This window comes from Canis lupus, chromosome 20, assembly GCF_003254725.2.
Source record: "Canis lupus dingo isolate Sandy chromosome 20, ASM325472v2, whole genome shotgun sequence".
In the NCBI taxonomy this organism is placed as follows: Eukaryota; Metazoa; Chordata; class Mammalia; order Carnivora; family Canidae; genus Canis; species Canis lupus.
Genome location: NC_064262.1, coordinates 32,909,103 through 32,919,262, shown reverse-complemented (window position 1 = coordinate 32,919,262; position 10,160 = coordinate 32,909,103). Strand labels below are relative to the sequence as shown.

Sequence of the window (10,160 nt, the reverse complement as noted above, 5' to 3'; positions counted from 1 at the left end):
CCATGTAGGGTGTAGAGATTACTTAAAAATAAAATCCTAAAAAAAATTTATATGCCAGCCTGAGTGGTTGGGCCTAAAGGATGGAAAAGACCATCATGGCTATTTTCATTACCTTATTAAGCATTTAAAAAAGCTATGAATGTTCTTTTTGGGGGTAGATGTGCTATTTTATCTTTTAACATTTCCATTGAATTTGTTTGCCAAATAAAGTGTTTTATGTGTGGGCAGTTTTTTTTTTTTTTTTCTAAGTAAGATCTACATTCCTATATTTTGCCAATTTTGCCAGTCTTTAATGGAAACTTTTTTTTTAGTTTCTTACTCTTCCCCACCTCTTAGTACTATATAAGTTAATGTCAACTGTCCTTAGACTGAGCCTATTGTGTGCATTATTAAATAATATAAAGCTACATCCTTTAAACCGAGTGACCTTGTTCAGTGTTTTCCACAAATGTGATCCCAATGATTTATTTTGTGGCAAATGAGGCTGTTATTCTATGACCCTTTTTCTTTCTCTTTCTTTTTGGTGAGCTGGCTCCATAAGAAGAAATTACTGTACAATGAATGTGCCTGGAATGTCACTTGGAGATGAAAAAAAAAATCATGTCAAATTCATAACATTTATAAGACCTTTGGGTGGACAAGCTATTCTTGTTTCACATGTGAGATTTCATTTTGGTGGAGAACATTTTACCACTTTTCTGTGTATTTTCCTATAGCATATGATAAAACTATATTTCCACCTTTGGTGGCACAACTTAAAAATTTCAGCCTCTGAAACATGTGGTTCTTAGCTAGTCAGGAAGCCAAGAAGGTTATACAAATAAGAATATATATAAAATACATAAACAAATTCATATATAATATGCATGATGTATTCTAAGAAATAACTAAATCGTTGGTGGCAAAAAATATGTAAGTCATGGATCTCCCTATTTCTAGTTACTCCCACTGCAAATCATCCTACACACAGCTGCTAGATTATCAGAGCTGTTAGAATAATCTCCCTAAAACAATATTTGCATCAAATCATTTAGTAGTGGCTTCTGTCAAGAAATCTCAACTCCTTAATACAGTGTGGAAGGCCTTCTCTTACAACTTCACTTTATCTTGCATTTTTCCACTTCTTCCTTTGTTTGATTTTTGTTACTTCTGGGGCTGAGCATTAACTATATATATAAATGTACTGCAATACCTGTTCCTTCTCCACCTCCCTCTTCTCCTTGCCTTTCATTCAGATCACCGTGCTCACTTGTAAGTGCCTTCTTAGCAACTAACTGTGCCTAACTATTCTTTTCAGCAGCCTCTCAGGATTTTGGTATTTAATTCATGCTCTCTGGACTTATTCTCAGTGTAGAGGTGTTCTGCAATTTGATTTTATTGATGCGCAATCTCTCCAGGACAGGTGCCATGTAAATGATTTGCCTTAATGGTAGGTAGAATTAGAGATGGAAAAAAAAAAAAAAAGAATTAGAGTTGAAATAGATTCTTACTATTTTGATTGCTTCAGGAAAACTTCATAAACAAGGTGAGATTTCATAAATTTGTACCCAAAGACCAGAGAGTGTTTAAAGTGGAGGAGGAAGATAGTATGGAGGTTTTAAAGGAATAAGAATGTCGAATCTGCAATAGCTAGGAGACCATGGCAAGCTACTTAATATATCTGACCTTAGTTTCTTAATCAATAAAATGGAGATGGGGGATACCTGGGTGGCTCAGAGGTTTAGCGCCTGCCTTTGGCCCAGGGCCCAGGGCATGATCCTGGAGTCCCAGGATCGAGTCCCATGTCAGGCTCCCTGCATGGAGCCCGCTTCTCCCTCTGCCTGTGTCTCTGCCTCTCTCTCTCTATGTCTATCATGAATAAATAAATAAAATCTTTATATAAGATAGATAGATAGATAGATAGATAGATAGATAGATAGATAGAATGGAGATGGTAATATCTATTTGGTAGGATTGTTGTGACAATCAGGAGTACCTGGACATAGCAGGCAGTCAATAAATGGTAGCTATTATCATAGATTAGGGACTTGTTTGACTTGGCTCTAGAAAAGATTTTTAGATTGAAATAGATGGGGGTGACATCATAAAAGATGGCAGAAAAGGAAGCTCCAAAAATCGATTCCTTCACCAAGACAACTATTAAGCTGGCATGAACTCTCCAAAGCAATTATTTTGGAATTCTTCAACCTAGTTAAGCACTTGCAGCATCCAGTGGAGTGCTTAATATTGAAAGAGGCTGGTAAATTTCTGAGAATTTTGGTGCTTTGCACCAAATGGTGACTACCATTTTCTATCCCCCAGCCTTGTGACAAGCAGCTGGTGGTATGGTGGCCCATGATTCCTGATGTGACTTGCTTGTGCTTAAAAAATTGTGGTTGTATGTTTTGACTGCTGCTTTTGATTGCTAAGAGACTGACCATTGTTTTAAAACCCACAGGCTAGAGAGGTTTCCTGGCATCTGCCAAGAGAATTTAAAGAGACAGAATAGGGACATGTGGGTGGCTCAGCGGTTTAGCCTCAGCCTTTGGCCCAGGGCGTGATCCCGGGATCAAATCCCACGTTGGGCTCCCTGCATGGAGCCTGCTTCTCCCTCTGCCTGTGTCTCTGCCTCTCTCTCTCTCCCTCTCTCTCTCTGTCTCTCATGAATAAATAAATACAATCTTAAAATAAATAAAGAGACAGAATATCCCTGTCCTCTTTTTCTGATTGCATCCTGGCATTTAGGGAAATCTGTGTCAGGACTCTGGCTGAACAGAATGGAGACTTCCATGACAGCACAAAACAAGGAATATAGTCTTTGCAAAAAAAAAAAAAAAAAAAAAAAAATTGGAAAAGTCACTAAACAAATAACTGTATCCTTCAAATAATAATAGCAATCTCTAGAAAGAGAAGAGAACCTAATTTCTAGAATTACCACATTACAATATTTGGGATGTCTGATTTTCAACAAAAATTACAAAACATTCAAAGAAACAGAAATTAAAAAAAAAAAAAAAGAAAGAAACAGAAATTATGGCCCATTCACAGGAGAAAAAATATCCCAGCTCAGACAGTGGACTTATTAGACGAAGACTTTGACTATTTTAAATATGCTCAAAATGCTGAAGGAAGACATGAACAAAGAACTAAAGAAAATCAGGGAAATAATTTGTAAACAAGTGGTGAATATCAATAGAGAGAAATAGAAAGTACAATGGCTGGAATAAAAATCAGTGAAAGGTTTGGTGGCATATTTGAGCAGGCAAAAGAAAGAATCAAGAAACTTGAAGATAGGGCCATTGAAATACCCTGAGAACCAGAAAGAAAAAGATGAAGGAAAATAACAGAACCTAAGGGACATCAGCATCAAGTGTACCAACATGCACATTATGGAAATACCAGAAGTCTAATAGAGGGGGAAAGAATGGAACAGGAAAAAAAAATTTTTTTTAAGATTTTATTTATTTATTCATAGAGACACACAGAGAGAGAGAGGCAGAGACACAGGCAGAGGGAGAAGCAGGCTCTATGCAGCGAGCCTGATGTGGGACTCGATCCCGGGTCTCCAGGATCACACCCCAGGCTGCAGGCGGCGCTAAACCGCTGCGCCACTGGGGCTGCCCCAGAAAAAAAATTTTTAAGAAATAATGGGTGAAAAGAATGTAATGGTTTTAGCTCTTATATTTAAGTCTTTGATCCATTTTGAGTTGTTTTGTATATGGGATAAAGTAACTTTATTTATTTATTTTGCATGTGGTTATCCAGTTGTCCCGGGTCCATTCATTGAAGGGCTCTTCTTAAACCATTTGATGGTCTTGGCACATGTTGAAATTCAGTTGGATGTAGATGTACAGTTTTATTTTTATTTCTGGAATCTTTTTTAGAAAAATATTTATTTATTTATTTATTTATTTATTTATTTATTTATTTATTTATTTATTTATGAGAGACACACAGAGGTGGAGACATAGGCAGAGGCAGAAGCAGGCTCCATGCAGGGAGCCCAATGTGGGACTTGATCCTGGGACTCCAGAATCACGTCTTTGGCCTAAGGCAGATGTTTAACTGCTGAGTCACCCAGGTGTCCCTATTTCTGGAATCTTAATTTTACTTTTACTAAGTTATGTCTGTTCTTATGCCTGTACCACACGGTTTAGATTACTGTAGTTTTGTAGTAAGTTTTGAATTCAGAAAGTGAATCTTCCAACTTTGTTCTTTTTCAAGATTGTTTTGCCTATTCAGGGTTCCTTGTGATTCTATACAAATTTGAGGATTGACTTTCCCATTTCTGCAAAAAAGGCTGTTTGAATTTTGATAGGGGCTGCATTAAATCTGTAGATCACTTTGGTTAATATTGACACCTTAACAATATTAATTAAGTCTTTAAATCCATGAATATGGATTAGGATGCTTTTCTATTTCCTTAATATTTTATAGTTTTCAATGTATATGTCTTTTACCCTTTTGGTTAAATTTATTCCTAGGTGCTTTATTTAGGTGCTTTTTAAAATGGAATTGCTTTGTTAATTTCCTTCTTGGAATTTTCATTGCTGATGTGTAAAAATACAACTGGTTCTTGTGTGTTTATTTTGTAAGCTACAACACGGCCGAATTTGCTTCTTAGCTTTTTTTTTTTTTTTTTTTTTTTTTAAGATTTTATTTATTTATTCATGAGAGACACAGAGAGTCAGAGAGAGGCAGAGGGAGAAGCAGGCTCCATGTAGGGAGCCTGATGTGGGACTCAATCCCAGGACTCCAGGATCACACCCTGAGCCAAAGGCAGATGCTCAACTGCTGAGCCACCCAGGCGTCCCTCTCTTAGCTTTCTTGTGGGTTCTTTGGGATTTTCTATGTATAGAATCATGTCATCTGTGAATAGGCATAGTTTACTTCTTCCTTTCCATTTGGGATACCTTCCCCCCCCCCCCCTTTTTCTTGTGTCTGGCTAGAACTTCCAGTAAGCATTGCATATCAATAGTGAAAGCAAGCTTCCTTTTTCATGTTCCTGATATTAGGAAGAAAGCTTTCACACTTTCACCATTGAGTATGAGGTTAGCTGTGACGTTTCCTTTATCATGTTGAAGAAGTTCCTTTCTAATCCTAGCTGAGTGTTTGTTTTTTTAATCATAAAATGGTGTATAGGTTTTTGTCATGTGCCTTTTCTGTATCAATTGACATGATGGTGTGGGGTTTTGTCTTTCTGTTATTGTGGCATGTTACATTGATTGACTTCTGTTGAACCACTTGGGATAAATTCCACCTTTTTCAGCCAGTCTCTGCTTTTCCAGCGTGGAGTGAATTGTAAGTTAGGCTGAACAGAGGTAAGGGCCTTGCGTCAGTCCTTTAGCCCCAGACAGGTTAGAACAGATAAGACAAGATAATTTGTGATTTAGATCTACTCTGCTCTCTCTGGAACCAGGTTCCAGGGTCCCACATGGGGAATGTAGGCTGATGTCTTCAGGACTTCTGTAACACTGGAGAAGGGGATAGGACAAAAGTAAGTAATGCCACAAAGATGTCCTACGATTTTAAAGTTGCTTTTTTCTTGATTCAGTATTCACTTTGTGGCTGTAAGACTGTTTTCCAGAGTTCTAATTCTAATAAAGTTGGTTCTGACAGTTTCTATATGTTTTTCAATGTTTCTGAAGGGGGATGAGAGCTGGAAGCTGCCTACTCTGCCATTTTTTGATGTCACTTCATTTCTTTTAGATTTTTAAAAATTTCCTTCTTTTTCACCTTTTATTTCTCCTAATGGATTATTTGTTATAGTTAGTCACTTGTGTCCTTCTAATTTTGTGTTCATTTTTGAACGATTCTTTTTCTTTTGTTTTGAGTTCTTTCCCTCTTCTGGAGTTTTGTAATTATGATTTTTGTTTCTTTCTCATGTCTGAATTATTTTCTTAATGTCTCTTAGCTTGTTTTGAAATAGCATGTTATAATTTTGATCTCAAGGTCTGCCCCATCATTATCTGTAGGGATATTAGTCTAGTCTATTCTTTAGTCTCAATTTTCTTAAAATAACTCTATAGGATGGGACTTGGATATTTTTCTGTTGCTCATTTTTATGTGAAATTTGTTTTCCTGAACTTTTAGAAGGGCGTCATGGTTCAGGAGAACTTTTCTAATGTCACACAGCTCCCCCTCCTGTTGTTTTTGTAAAATAAACTCAAATACATGGTGGCTTCCTTCTCCTCCATTTTTATCTGGATCTTTTCTTTCTTTGTCTCTGTTGTCCCTACCTTGCTCAATTTTGCCTCCACATCCAGCAACTTCCCTCACTGTAGAGCCCTATCTTGAAATGCAATTTTTGGTGGTAGATTGATTTTAAGAATTCATATGACTCAGACTGCTCTAGCCTTTTACAGAACTTAACTCATGCTTACTTGTTATTGGACTGGGCTAAAGCTTTTCCATTTTCAACTTGTCTCAAATTGGCCATCACACTCTCCAGTGAATACCTAATGACTATCTTAGGGTTCTCCTCAAGTCCTTAAAAATGTACCATTGTTTCCTTTATACATCCTCCTGCTCAGGTGCAGGTTTCATATATTTCTGGTGGCTGTTGATGTTTTCCTCATTCACTTTTGAGGTTCATGTAGATACCTTGTCATCTGGTTTTGTTGTAAATACTATCCTTGGAATTTCAGTTTTGCTATTTTAGTCTATTTGATTTTAGGTGGTAATTCAGGTAGATTAAAAATCTGGACATAACATCTGCCATCTAGAATCCATAATCCATTCTGTGTTCACATCTTAAAACGTCCCATGTATGGGCTTAGAGTTTTTGCACTCTGAGCTATGGCATGTCTATTATATAGTGCTTTGTTCTGAAGTTTTAGTTGAAATGCTATTAATCTATCAGTTTTTGGATATTGCAAAACCTATCAGTGTAAGAAAGGTTAGAAAGAAGCAGTTTATCATTATATTGGAAATGAAAGTATTTCTAGATTTTAGCAAAGTTGAAAGTGATGCAAAATGTATTTGTTTATGGAATGAACGGTAAGAATTTTCTGAAGGCCAAAGAGCAAATTATGTAACATGTGGAGTATAGTGCCTGGGTCATTGAAAGTAATCAAAATCACCAAGGACAAGGAAAAGTAATGCGGCAGGGAGAATCTTTTGGTTCAAGGACAACCATCAATGTCTGATTTCTGGGAAAAACAAGGGGTTAATCAGAGGTAAAGTCTGAAAACAGTGTAAGTTGAACTTGGGCCCCTAAGCTACACAGGGTTTTATAAATTCAGGGCTACTTAAACACCTGCTTGAAGTGAATGCCTGGTGGCTAGTGCAAACACTAGAGCTGCTTGAGCATTTTTTATATTACTAGGAAATAAAGATAGTTAAAGCTTCAACAGGATTTGAAAAAAAATTTTAGAGTAGCCCAAACTGATGTCTTTTAAGGAAAAAAAAGAGACGCCTGATAGAAGAACATTTATTTATCATCATAGAGGAGAAAAATATTTCTGGTTGAAAAGTGACAAAGGACCAGCTAACATACCTACCTACAGGAAGTGCTTACAGGACTATAAGCACAGTCCCTTGCAAACAAATTACCTTCAGGAACCTAAACTGTACATAGAATAGTTTCTGTACAATTTAGACTGAATAATAGCAGATTATTTCATAGAAGATACAGAAGCATCACTTTTAATAACAGTCTTCAAAACACCCATGGACAGAAGGTTAAATCATATCAATGAAAATAGTTTTGTAGGGAAGTAGACTAATGTGGTCTAGCTATAAACAAGTGCAAAGGCTCAGGTACATGAGTGAGGTTAGTGTGGCTGAGAGAGATGAGGGTAGAAGGTAGTGGACGTTAATGAGTTTGGAGAGAAAACCAAGAGCAAGATCATGTAGGGCCTTATAGACTATAATGATAAGAACTTTAGGTTTCATTCTAAGGTATTTGGAAGCTATTAGCAGATTGAGACTAGAGAAAGGGTGGACAACTACTGTAAACGATACGTTCACACTAAATGGAGGCTGTGCTTCGGACAGCGATACAGATGTGTAAGAATGAAAAGAACCTGGGTTAATGTTGACTTTAAATTTTTTTAATTAAAAAATTTGTGATTGTAGAGTTATGCAAAAGCCATGTAAGAGGTTGAAACATATACACACCTTTTTGTTTTCCAAAGCTTGCTAACGGTAGTGAACGTCATTTCATATATTCTTATTTCTGTTCTGTTCTTTTTAAGTTTAAATCAAAATGCTAGCCATAGACTACTAAATGACTTTGTAACACACTAATGGATCAGAACTCGAAGTTTGTAAAACACTATATATCAAGTATAAATCCTTTAGCTTGTTAAGACACACAGTACTACAAATGACCAAGCCAGAATCCAGATATTGCCACATTTCCCATGAATATGTTCATTAAAAAACAAAAACCAAATTCCCTTACATGGTGTAACAGTAGGTTCGAGGATAGAGGAAAAATTGTGAGGGTAAGTATTCCTACTTGAGTGTATTACTGTGCTTCTCTCCCGGTGTAAAATGGTAAGGCCTGTAAATTTCAAATGGACTTGTAAAATATCAACACAATTTTCATTATTAATGGTCTGTAATTAGGTATACAAACTGCTAGCCAAAGTGACAGTTGGTCTCTTTTGAATTACAGAGAATGTCATTTATAGACATCCTAGTGGCTTTTAAATTGCTCCCTAGGAATTAATGAGATGTCATTTTCATATTTTCTTCAAGTTGTATATTCTTTTGTTGTGTTTCATTTTTGAAAAGAGCTTGTGGGAGGAGTGAAGGATAAATGAAACATAAAGGTCAGTGTGAAGTAATGGAGAAAAAATGGACCTTTCTGTTCTATTATTTGAATCCCTGCTCCTATCTCTGTGTCCTTTGGAAGATACTTGCCTGTGCCTCATTTTTCTTAATTACAAATGGAAATAATATCTGTATCATAAATATAATGTTAAGATTAAATGAGGACCTGGTGGTATAACATATGTTTTAATAAATATTAGTGTTCTTCTTTCCTTTCTTCCTTAGGAAGGTATTCAGTGAAATATGTTGCTAGAATAAGCAGGGCTGGAGAGCAGGGCTAGAAAAATGCAAAAAGAAAGGTACACTTTTTTATTCGTTTTTCTCTTCCTAGTAAGTCTGTTGTGCATGATCCCAATTGTTGTTTCTTTTAGAATAGGTGGATGATAAATAGGTAGGCTTTCTGTGTTATCTCTCCCTTTTTAAAGAGGGAAGTTACTCAAGTGATGAAAGGCAAGTTTAGGAGCCCAGGAAATAGTAGCTTCATAGCTGATTTCCAGTATTTTAGTTCCAAGTGTCTCCAGCTTGCTTTATTACAAAGAATTTACTGGAGATATGTCATTCCTGATACCAAGTACGTTAGCTAACTGATAGCTATTAAATATAGGTGTTCGAAAACCAATTGTCCTTGGCTGTGGAATAAACATTTCCTTTTATTTAGCTCTGATATCCTTGGAACAACATTACAAAGAGTGAAATGGAAAGATAGGATTTTCTCTAGCTGGCTTTTTTGTTTGTTTGTTTGTTTGTTTGTTTTTAAATAACAGCTTTATTGAAATATTCACATACTATAAAATTCACCCTTTTAAAGTGTACAATTCATTGGTTTTTAGTATATTCACAAAACTATGTGACCATTGCTATTATTTAAGTTTTGGAACATTTTTAATCACCCCCAAAGAAAACCTTGTACCCATTAGCAGTCATTTTCTGCCATCACTCTCCCACCCCTTTACCTTTTTTATACCCTGGTATCTTAACTCCTTGCAACCAAAAATGTGCTTTTTGTCTCTATGGATTTGTTTATTCTGGATATTTCATATAAATGAAATTATATACTATATGGTCTTTTGCAGTAAACTCCTTACTGTAATATTTTAAAAGTTTATGTTGTAGCATGACTCAGCGCTTCATTACTTTATATTGCCAAATAATATAATATAATATGAATACACTGCATTCTGTTTACCTGTTCATCAGTGGATGGATGTTCAGGTTGTTTTCACTTTTTGGCTATTATGAATAATGCTACTATGAACACTCATGTACAAGTTTTTGTGAGGACATATGTTTTCAGTTCTCTTGAGTATGTGTGTGTGTGTATGTATTCCCCAATTGAATTGCTGGATCATGTGCTTTTTGTTTAACGTTTTGAGGACTTCATAAACTGTTTTCCAGAGTGA

At 36.0% G+C, this 10,160-nt stretch overlaps 1 protein-coding gene across 44 annotated transcripts in view; it reads left to right on the top strand.

Moving 5' to 3' along the window:
- Window positions 1–10,160, top strand: part of LOC112665959 (sarcolemma associated protein) — a 145,551-nt gene that overhangs the window by 49,667 nt on the left and 85,724 nt on the right. The window lies entirely within an intron of this gene.